This window comes from Choloepus didactylus, chromosome 14 (genome assembly GCF_015220235.1).
Source record: "Choloepus didactylus isolate mChoDid1 chromosome 14, mChoDid1.pri, whole genome shotgun sequence".
NCBI classification, from domain to species: domain Eukaryota; kingdom Metazoa; phylum Chordata; class Mammalia; order Pilosa; family Megalonychidae; genus Choloepus; species Choloepus didactylus.
The window spans coordinates 66,652,233-66,663,021 of NC_051320.1; the positions used below are offsets into that span (position 1 = coordinate 66,652,233).

The window sequence follows — 10,789 nt, forward strand, 5'->3', positions numbered from 1 at the left end:
ACCTGCAAACTAGACAGGGAGAAACAGAAAAATCCCTTGTGCACAAAACCTTAGATATTCCTACCATTGGTGGAGGGGTAGGTTCAGTGGGAAGGATCCAGGGCCTGTTTAAAATTAAGGCTAAAATACAACACCAGAGACTCCCGGCTCCTGTACAGCACTGTGAATCTAGCAAGCACCATATACCAAACAACAAGAGTCTACTGCTGAAGGAAAGGAAAGGTTAAGGAATGAAATTACATCTGAAGTAGAAGCTCACAGAGAAAGATGTTTTTAAAAGTGGAACAAGAACATTAAGGAAAACTCTCCAGAAAACCTGTCCACATACTAAACAAAAACTAGAACTAGAAGAATTAGAAGGCTTTGATGCATTAAGAGTAACCATAGCAGCAATCAAAAACCAGCTCAATTTCTTGCTAGACTGACTCCACCTCACCCAGCCCCAATACACACACACTAAAGGCCTAACAAAAGATTAGGTATGCCCATTTCCAAACATATATATTCAATACTTCAGTTTCTACTTTTGAGTGGTCTTTTTGCTGTATCAACTTGCTTAGGTTATAGTCCTCAGTTATTCAATCAAACGTTAGTATAGGTGCTGTTGGGAGGGTAATTTGTAGATGTGATTAAAGTCCATAATCAGTTGGTTTCATATAAGGGAGATTATCCTAGATAATCTGAGTAGACTTGATTTAATCAGTTGAAAGTCTTTAAAAGTGGGGTTGAGGTTTCCCTGAGAGAAGAAAAAATGTGGCCTGTGGAAAGCAAGTTCAGCTGATGCCTGAGATTTCCAATCTTCCCTGACTATGGATTTTGGAATTGCCTAGCCAGCTCCCTCCATTGTGTAAGATGATGCCTTGTAATAAATCTCTTCATGTATCTCCTACTGTTTATGCTTCTCTGGTTGAACTCTGACTGATATATTGTTGTCAAACATAAGATATCTAGATATCTAGCTTCCAACCAAAAATTATGAGACTCACAAAAAATCAAGGCAGAATAGCGTACTGTCAAGAGAGAAAGGAATTAACAGAACCAGGCCCAGATATAAGCCAGATATTGGAATTGACAGGCAGGGAAATTAAAGTAATTATGCTTACTATTTTAATGGCTCTAGTGGAAAAGTGGGCAGCTTGCATGAACAGATGAGGAATTTTGGCAAAGATAAAATCTATAAGGAAGATTATAAGGGAAATATTAGAAATGAAAAACATGCTAACAGAAATGAAGAATGCCTTTGAGAGTTTTGTCAGTAGACTCAATGGTGTTGAAGGAAGACTCAGCAAATTCGAGTATAGGTTAATGGAAATTACCCAGACTTAAGGACAAGAAGAAAAAAAAGTAAATAAATAGAATCAATTATCTAGGAGTTGTGGGACAATATCAATCAACATTTTAAATGTGTAACTGGGATCCAAAAGGGTATAAGGGTAAGAGAAATACTTGGCGCAATAATGGATAATTTGTTTTCCAAAATTAATATCAGGCACCAAATCACATAGCCAAGAGTTCTAGGGCACAATAAGCAGGATAAATAACATACATATAGTCATACCATATTTAAACTGCTGAAAATCAATGATAAAAAGAATATCTTGAAGGCAGCCAGGGAAGAATCACATATTACATACAGACAAAAAAGTTTAGAATTATCACAGATTCTTTTTAGAAACTATCCAAGCAGGAAGACAATGGAGTGATATCTTTAATGTACTAAAAGGGAAAAAACGTTAAACCATAATCTTATATATAGCAAAATATCTTTAAAGGTTAAAGAATTAAAGGCTTTTTTCCAAATAAACCAGAAAATTCATTACCAGCAGAAAACAACTGTTAAAGAAAGCTCTATGATGTATAAAATTGTCAATTTATTGTATGTAACCACAAGAGTTTGGCTTCCCGTAAGTGGCCTGAGATGATCTCTGAAAATGGTTCACCATTCACTTGACCCAGAAAACCCCAGAAGATCATGCAAATCAAGAGGTTCAAATCTTCATGTTCACCTTAAGAACACCCAAGAAATGGCTCAGGCCAACAAGGATATGCATATTCAGAAAACCACTAAGTATCTGAAAGATGTCACTTTACAGAAGCCGTGTGTGCCACTCCATTGTTACAACAGTGGTGGTGGTTAGGTATGCCAGGGCCAAAGAGTGGGGCTGGATGCAGAGTCAGTGGCCCAAAAAGAGTGCTGAATTTTTATTACACATGCTTACAAAAACAGAAAGTAATGCTGAACTTAAGGGTTTAGATGTAGATTCCCTGGTCATTGAGCACATCCAGGTGAACAAAGCCCCCAAGATGCGCTGCTGTACTTACAGAGCTCATGATCAGATTAACCCATACACGAGCTCCCCCTGCCACACTGAGGTGATCTTTACTAAAAAAGAACAAAATTGTTCCTAAACCAGAAGAGTAGGTTGCCCTGAAGAAAAGATACCCCAGAAGAAACTGAAGAAACAAAAACTAATGGCTCAGGAATAAATTCATCATAAAATAAATGCAAACTAAAGTTAAAGTAGAATGTTGGTTGTCTAATCAATTATGTTAAATATTAAAAAAAAGAGTTTTACTTCCAATTTTAAATTTTACAGGCAAATCTGTAGATTGGATGTCAAGTTATAATCAGAAGACTATATGGTGATAATGGTGATTATGGCATGGGAACAGAAGAAATTAGGATTGTTTAATCCCATCAGTATAAGACAACTTGATCATCCATCATCTGAAAATTCTGTGGTTGCCAAATGGAGAGAAAAATCATGCATTTATTTTCTCAAGGCAGTTGCTCTCGCCAGTAGTTTAGAATGCACACATTTAAATAGCTAATGATTCAAGTCCTTTACTTTGGGTGGACACTGATAACTTTTCCCTCTATTTCTTCTTATTTTTTATGATTCCTGAACTTATTCACAATCCTTTTGGTTCAGGAATTTTTCTTTTGATTTATTGGCAGATGCAATATTTTTACTACAAAGGCTTGCTGACTTAAGATTAAAATTGCATTTCCTTATGTAACTTTGATTTTCTCTCCCCTAACCCATGTTTTGATTTTATAGCTTTACTCTTAGAGAGAAATTGAATTTCCCTTACTTATAAAGATCATGTTGTGTGAATTATTTCTCACATTTTTTACTTTGCCTTTCTGCTCCCTGAATAATATCTTGCACCATTTCTTTAAGCTTACTTGAATAAAATCAAGTGGCCTTAATAGATTCTTTGAGGCTTCACATAATATACATGAACTAGTTCCTCCTCATTTTCTCTGATCTCATTTCAATCACTTTTCTTGAGTACATTGTGCTCTACCCAAACTGCCTTCCTCACCATTCTTTAAACAGACCAAGCATTTTTCTCTTTTTCTGCATTATGACTTTGCATTTGTTGTTTCCTTTCCTTGCAGTGCTCTTCTCTTTAAATAACTGCACAGTTTTTTCCTTCCTTCTGATCTCCAAAAAAATGTCATCTTATCAGTGGAGGCATTCTCTGATTATCTCCATCACTCTAAATTCCCCTTATTCTGCTTTCTTTCTTGACTTACAATTATCATTAACTGACAAATTGTTATTTTTTAATTTAAGCTTTATGAAAAGAGAGACCTTATTTTATTCACATCTTTATCCCTGGTGGGCAGAAAAATTTGGCCCCAAGATGGCTCTCAATAAATGTTTGTAAAATGAATGAATGAATGTGTACCATGCACTATATTAAATCATTTCCCAGCATATTAATTTCATAAATTCTTATCCCAACTTATTTTATAGATAAGGATGTAGAGGCTCACAAAGGTTAAAATCATTTTCCTGGGACTTCACATTTTGAAAAATTAAACTCTCTTAATCTGCTAAGGATAAGCAGCTGTGGTGTTCAAAGACTGTCTTCCCTGAAATATATCATACTTGATGACCTTTAACGAAATAAGGAAATGAGGTAAATATCATGGGGAATTTTAGAGCAAAATTTTTAATTTGAAGAGGGCCAACCAAGATGGAACTCCAAGGGTTAAGAAGTGGGGATTACGTTCTGAAGGTATTTGGCCAAGTGCTATCAAATGGTGGTAGAAGAGAAGAGTGAGAAGAACATGAAGATAAGAAAATAAAAAGAGAAAGAGACCATGCTTTCCTATTAACAATTATTAATAATTAACTCTTTTGTGAACCTCCTGTCCCTATAAATATTTCAGAAGAGGAATTACTGACTCTGGCATGGCTCTGAAGGCCATTCTTACATTGATTTGGTGACTGGTTTTATTAGTTGATATAAAGACTGTCTTGTAAGATTTATAAGATTTTTGGTTAAAATTTCTAGTTGCAGAAGGGGTAGTATTAACACAATCTCTTTCTTTTGATCCAGATCTTGTAACTTAAAGTATGGTAGGTGTTTTAATTTCCTAGCTATTAAAGCAAATAACAAATAAGGGGGATTTATTGGCTTTGGGGTAACAGCACAGCAATGCTTTTTCCCCAAGCACTGTGGAGTTCTGGGACACACTGCTCGGGATCCTTGGTCCTTGGCTTTTCTGTCACAAGGCAATGCACATGTCAACATCTTCTCCTTTCTCATTCAGGTTCTGTGACTTTCAGTTTCTCCTTTTGTGTACAATTTTCTTTGCTTGTAAGGACTTCAGCCATATTGAAGTAAGGCCCATCCTCATTCAGCTTGGGCACACCTTAACTGCTAACATCTTCAAAGGTTCTATTTACAAATGGATTCACACCCACAGGTCCCAAAGTTGGGACCCTAATGTCTTTTGTAGGGGATGGGATTCAATCCCCGACAGTAGTCATCTAAAACATGTTAATTTTTGATGCCATGATTCAGAAGAGACCTGCCCATTCCTCTTGAGACAGAGCACTCATTTTATCCAGTTTCATCTAAAGAAAAAAATCAAGTGTTATGGAAAAGGCAATGGCAGATGAGTCAGAAGGACCCAGACTAAGTCTATTTTTGTTTAATTCTGTCACACGGTAGCTAGTGAAGTCACATAAATTCTGGAGCCTACAAAGGGAATAATGTTTATCGTCCTGCTCATCTCAGAGCATTGTGATGAATGAGAAAATGAACATAAAAGTGCTCTGAAACCATAAAGTTTATATAGTTTTAAGGAAGTTGCATTTAATAGATATCAATTATATTTCACTCTGAGTAGACACTTTGATTTCTGGCTTTCCTTATTATTGTTATAGTTTTTATATCTTAAGTTTCCACAATCTTGTCTTCCATATTAAAAAGAATCTCAAATGTTGTACAGTATAGATCCCCCAGAGCCTTTCTCAGAATATTAAAATTGTTTATCTTCCACATTCCAGTCAACAAATCAAATCCTCATGTGGAAATGCCAAGGGTTTAAAAGTGGAAAAAGAAAGTATTTTAAAAGAATACTTCATATTGTCATAGTTTATTTTCTTATTTTCAAGGAATTGTCACAAGCAAATGTATCTGTTCAACTGCAATGCCAATGTAATAAGAGAGATTTCTGAGTAATAAGACAAAAATAGCTGCATTTGGAACTTGATTTCTTAAGTTGAAGTCACAGCTCAACTTTGTGAAGGGATTATTGGTAACTGCTGGATAAAGGAGCCTTTTTAAAAATGTGTCTATTTATTTGTTTATTTGTTTATTTATTAATTTATTGTTTAGATCTTTGCAATTTGAAGGAAATCCTCAAGTTTATTATCCCAAGTGAAAACTTTTGGGATTAATGAAAAACTTTATCAGACCTGTTCTACCAAGTATGACATATTTGAATGCAAATTTATCTTTTAAACATAAGACGATCACAAATGAATAACATATCCAAAGCACAGTATAAGATACTGTTAAAAACACACACATATTCAAGTATACATATATAAAATTTAAATAGATTGTATGTTATATTTATTACACATACATACATATATATTTATATATACTTCCAAATGATACATATATATCACCAACTGAATTTGAGACATTTTAGGTAGACTTGAAATAAAGGATATACAATCTTTCTAAAGTGGAATCAGAAATTGCTGCTTATTAACATCTAGCAGTTTAGCAGATGTCAAAGGCTAAATTATAGCAGATTGGCAAGCTGGCAAGCTGGGAACAGTAACAGAAAAACATGCCTGAGGAATCTGAGAAATTTTGCTAAAAAAATGCTAAAAAATCTTGTGGTTTATTATCTAAGAAGATTGTTCCATGGGAAATGCCCCAGTAACCTTCTGGCCATGAGTTAATTTTGACTTTATATATAATTTTGACTTTATATCTGAGTTCATCACCAGTTATATCTGTATTAAGTTAAAATTTTTTTTTCCTGCACTTAAAGTAAAATGACTTGAGTAGAACTCCATCCTAAGAAAATGGGATGGAATATAAAATTGAGAAAAAAGGCAGAAAGGAGTGATAAGGCAAGGAAGAAGGGAATCAAGCACAGGAAAAAAATGTTACAGGAAAAAAAGGAAGAAAGAATTGGAATCATTTCACAAAGATGTTATTCTTATTCTGAAAGATAAGAATTCCTTATTTTACTGTACAATAAATTGGACTTTAATAACATCTTGTTACAAGTTTAGTGATGTTTGGTCACATCCTTGGAAAGGTATAGAGACTGTTCAAGTTAGATTTGATAAAGTTAATTCAATAGCATGGTGAATTTCAGGAACATGTATCCAGAATATCATAAAGAGGCTGTCCCTATTCATACTGACGAATTTCAACTGCAAATTTGAATGGGAAAGAATATTTCTTGAAGTCAAACCTTGGTAGAAAACCAGAAGTAGGCCCACTTAGTTTCCACATTGTAAACTTGAAATCCATAAGTTTGGCAGAATAATAAGGGGAACAGAAAATGATTTGGTAGCTCTTCCAGTTAACAGGATCTTCTTTCTGGACCATGATTCACCTTCATAAAATAATGGGCTCCAAGCTAGGGACATAGGGCATTTCACAACATTTGGTGGGTACGTTCTAAATGTTTTGTGAGAGTCCTGGTGATCTTTTCAAGAGATTTTTACATTGTAATTTAAGGCATAAAGACCAAAGGCCAACATAGTAGGATAAACTTGAATAGAAACGGAGCAAGAAAATTATAATTCATAATCCAATTCATTTCTAACAAGCTTTAAAATTTAGCTTCTTTCTCCACCACTCCACCAAAAGTGCTGTGGCCAATTATCTTACATAAATTATCTAATAGTTTGTTAAGATGAAGAGTCATTTTTAACCATTATTTTATTTGAGCTCTCTGCAGGGTTTGGTAAGTAATCGCACCCTTGGAAGAGCCTTTCCCTGTGACACAATGATACTTAGTTTCTTCTACTTGTCTGGTTGCTTTTTCTCAGTCTCTGTCATGGCTTTTCCTTTCCCTGAAAATTCTTTAAATTTTGACGTTCCCTGGGGTTAACCCTTCTCATTTTTCACATTCTCCTTTTAGAATAAAATAATGAATAAATAAGATTATTTTTATGCTTTGACTGTTTGGTTTATGTGGTCTTGGGCTTGACTTATAATTATGAGACATTGTTCTATTTAGAGGCATCATGTCACATACGGAACTGATAGGTTATTGCTAAACACATTTATCACTGATTCTCTTCTTTTAAATACAGTAAAGAACCAACATGACCAGTCCTTCCTCAGTGCATGGGCAAGCCAGAATGAAATGCCCTTTTATGTTGTTATTTTAAATAAATCCAGGGGTTTTGACTCTGAAATTTCTGGCCTTTTTTCAGATCTGAGCTAAAACTGTATTTGAGGATTTGAGAAGAGTAACTTGTTTCCTTTTCAAAAGGCACATCAGATAGACTCATTGCAGGACTGATATGATGTTTGAAGTTACAGGAAATTGAAACTTATAAACTTCTAAATTTAGGCTATATAGCAGATTAGTTTTCTACCTATAACATTGAATCAGAGTATAATTTCACATATTACTTTCTCTCCCTTTCTCCCTCTATCTTGTAGAAGGAAACTTGCATCATCTTCTTCCAGGCCATTCTTTTTTCCTGCTGGCTCTGTTGAAACCTACCACACTGAAAAACGTAAAAGATGCAAGGGAGCTGAGTTGTTCTCACAATATAACTGCTTTCTTGTGATTCTTATGCAGAGGAAAGGCTGAAGTTTTGGAATTTAGGTTCGGTTTAGCTTTCTATAACAAGAATTTAAAAAAAAGCACCCTCCCCCCCCCAGTTTGCTTTGCATTCCCAAATAAATTTCAGGGAAAATTGCCTTTCCAAGGAGAATCTCAGGTAAAGTTATTTGAAAGAGTGAAATACAAATGTTAAATTATAAAATTCAAGGGCTTTGGAATTAGGTTTTAGAGTTAAGTCTAAAAGAGAGAGGCTGGAAAATCTTGTACTGTTGTCATGGTTCAATTCTATCAGCCCAATGTGCACAATAAGTAGTCAAGCTCAGGGTCACAGCTTTTCTGCTTATATACATGTTGACAGCTTGTGCTTATCAAAGTCTAGAGGTTCCAGAAGAGTGGCTAGACAATCACTGGTTTAGCCATGGCTGTCTTCAGCACTACAGCTGCTGTAATAGAAATAGAAATGACTTTGAAAGTTGTGATTTGAGGTATGGCGTGGGTGTGCCAAGAGACCTCACACCTAAACCAGCTAAACTGTGAAGATTTGTTGCACAGTAATACTGTTTAAAAATTTATCCTGTTACCAATTAAGTAGCTGGAATAGGTTTAGGTACTGAACCTCTTCACCACTTAAAATGCTTTATCTAGAAAGTGATTACAAATGCTAAACAAGGGTATAGAATTTTTTAGTATGAGGCTAAGGTGATGTGATTTCTTAGAACATAACAACTTGAAAATCACTATTAGTAAAAGCTATTTATTTAAGATGGATGAAAGAAAGAAAAAAAAAGACTCTTCATTTTAAAATACTTGCTTCAGCAGATTGTATTTTCAATTTATCTGAGACGACTGTACACTTTGCTGAGCTAACATGGATGACAAAGAAAATCCTCAATGCTGAAATATATTGTCAGTGTTTCCATGGAGACCAAAGAAACCATAACCCTTGAGTTCAAACAGTTTGAGAAAAGCTAACAATCACACCACACATAAGGTGAGAAGTGGGCAGTGCAAAACTGAATAAGTTATGGGATCATATTTTCATATATGCCATGCTTAATATGCATAAAACTGATTTCCTTTATTCTCCATAACTTACCCCAAACAACTAAAGATAGTAAGCAGGAAGACCGTGGCCAAGCAGTCAGAACCTATGGTTTTTAAGACTGATTCTCACTGAACATGCTGCTTGATTTAGGGCAAATAGCGTAACTCATTCATTAATTCCATTCAAGAAACTTAAAAGAGGGATAATCAATCAGAATTGAGGTGAGCAGCTGAGGGGACAAAGGGCTAAATTCAGCAGATATTTCAAACTTGCTTTGCCTACATTCTTGTTTCTGCCCTTTGGATGGTGCTTTTTTTTACTTGCTAATATTCTCCATTTCCTTCATGTCAGTCCCATCACTGAGATTCCATACTTTTCCTCTTGTTTGCTTGGTGAGATTTATATGTGTGTGTGTGTGTGTGTGTGTGTGTGTGTGTGTGTGTGTGTGTATGTGTATGTGTATATATATATATATATATATGTTTGGAATACAAAAAGAAAATTACCTTGATAGCTAATACCAGAATTCTCTCCTGAGGGAACTTTTAACTTTGTTTGGAAAAATTCTGTCATAAGTTCCTTGAGTAGAAAATCCAGACTCGGAGCATGGATATCTGAAGGGACAAAGTGGAAAAAAAAATGGAGCTGCATGAATAAAAGGGAGGACTTTGCTTTTCCATTTGAAATGGAGAAAGCAGTAATAATTAAGGGGAGAAAAACAAAATCTTGAGGGGATGGGAGGCACTGAGATGGCAAAAGGAAGTTCCTCAGGGTTGAGCAGCCAAAACATATTTAAAAACAGTAATACCTCTTGGTCAATTTGAAGTTTTCTACATTTCTGTAATGAAGCTCCTACCTAAATCATCCCTTCTCAAACTTTAGCAAAATCTGTTATACTCTATTACAAATACAAATGCTGTGTGTGTGTGCATGTGTGTGCACGCATGCTTGGCAGGGAGAGTGTTTAAATATAGAGAGTGGTTGAGTTGAGGTGATCTGGAACAGAAATACCATGCCTTTTATGAAATAGGGAAATGTTACTAATATTAGAGACTGGCAGGAATCTGCAGAATTTTAGGGAAGAATATGGATTGCTAGAGGTGTAGAATGGGACTTAAGCCAATTTCACCTAGGTTTCATTGGGCCAGGAAAACTCACTCACTATGCAGTTCATATATGTAATGTTTAGCATTCAATAGCATACTTGGAAATGGCATGCTTAAATCTAAGTGTTTATTTGGCCCAAGTTGACAAGAGAATAAAAATTCCATCTGAGGACTTTTAAAACTATGGATGGGAAAATGCAATATGCAGGAAATGGCACAAAATAAAAAGAATATAGTATCAAGGGATAGGCCCCCCCAAACACAAATGATTCTAAATCATCAATAAAGTCAGCTCTTGCAAATTGGCTTCTCTCATCCCTCCTCATAAGAGTCCTTCAGTGTTTGAGATGTGGATTTTATAATGTTGCGAAGAGTGCAAACTGGGGAGGTTTGCTAAAATATTATGGGATGGTGTGTAAAATCTTTGTCATGATTTATTCCCTGGTGTGGTATTTGAATTTTTCAGTCTGCTGCTCTGTTTCCAGGGCATCCTATGGTGAATAAAGTTTCTGGAGTAAATGCATGATTCATAGATGTTTAAATTATTATGTGACCTGC

At 35.2% G+C, this 10,789-nt stretch overlaps 1 pseudogene; it reads left to right on the top strand.

The window, feature by feature from the left end:
* The first annotated feature begins 1,931 nt into the window (after positions 1–1,931).
* Positions 1,932–2,422, top strand: LOC119509579 (annotated as a pseudogene).
* Positions 2,423–10,789: the final 8,367 nt, after the last annotated feature.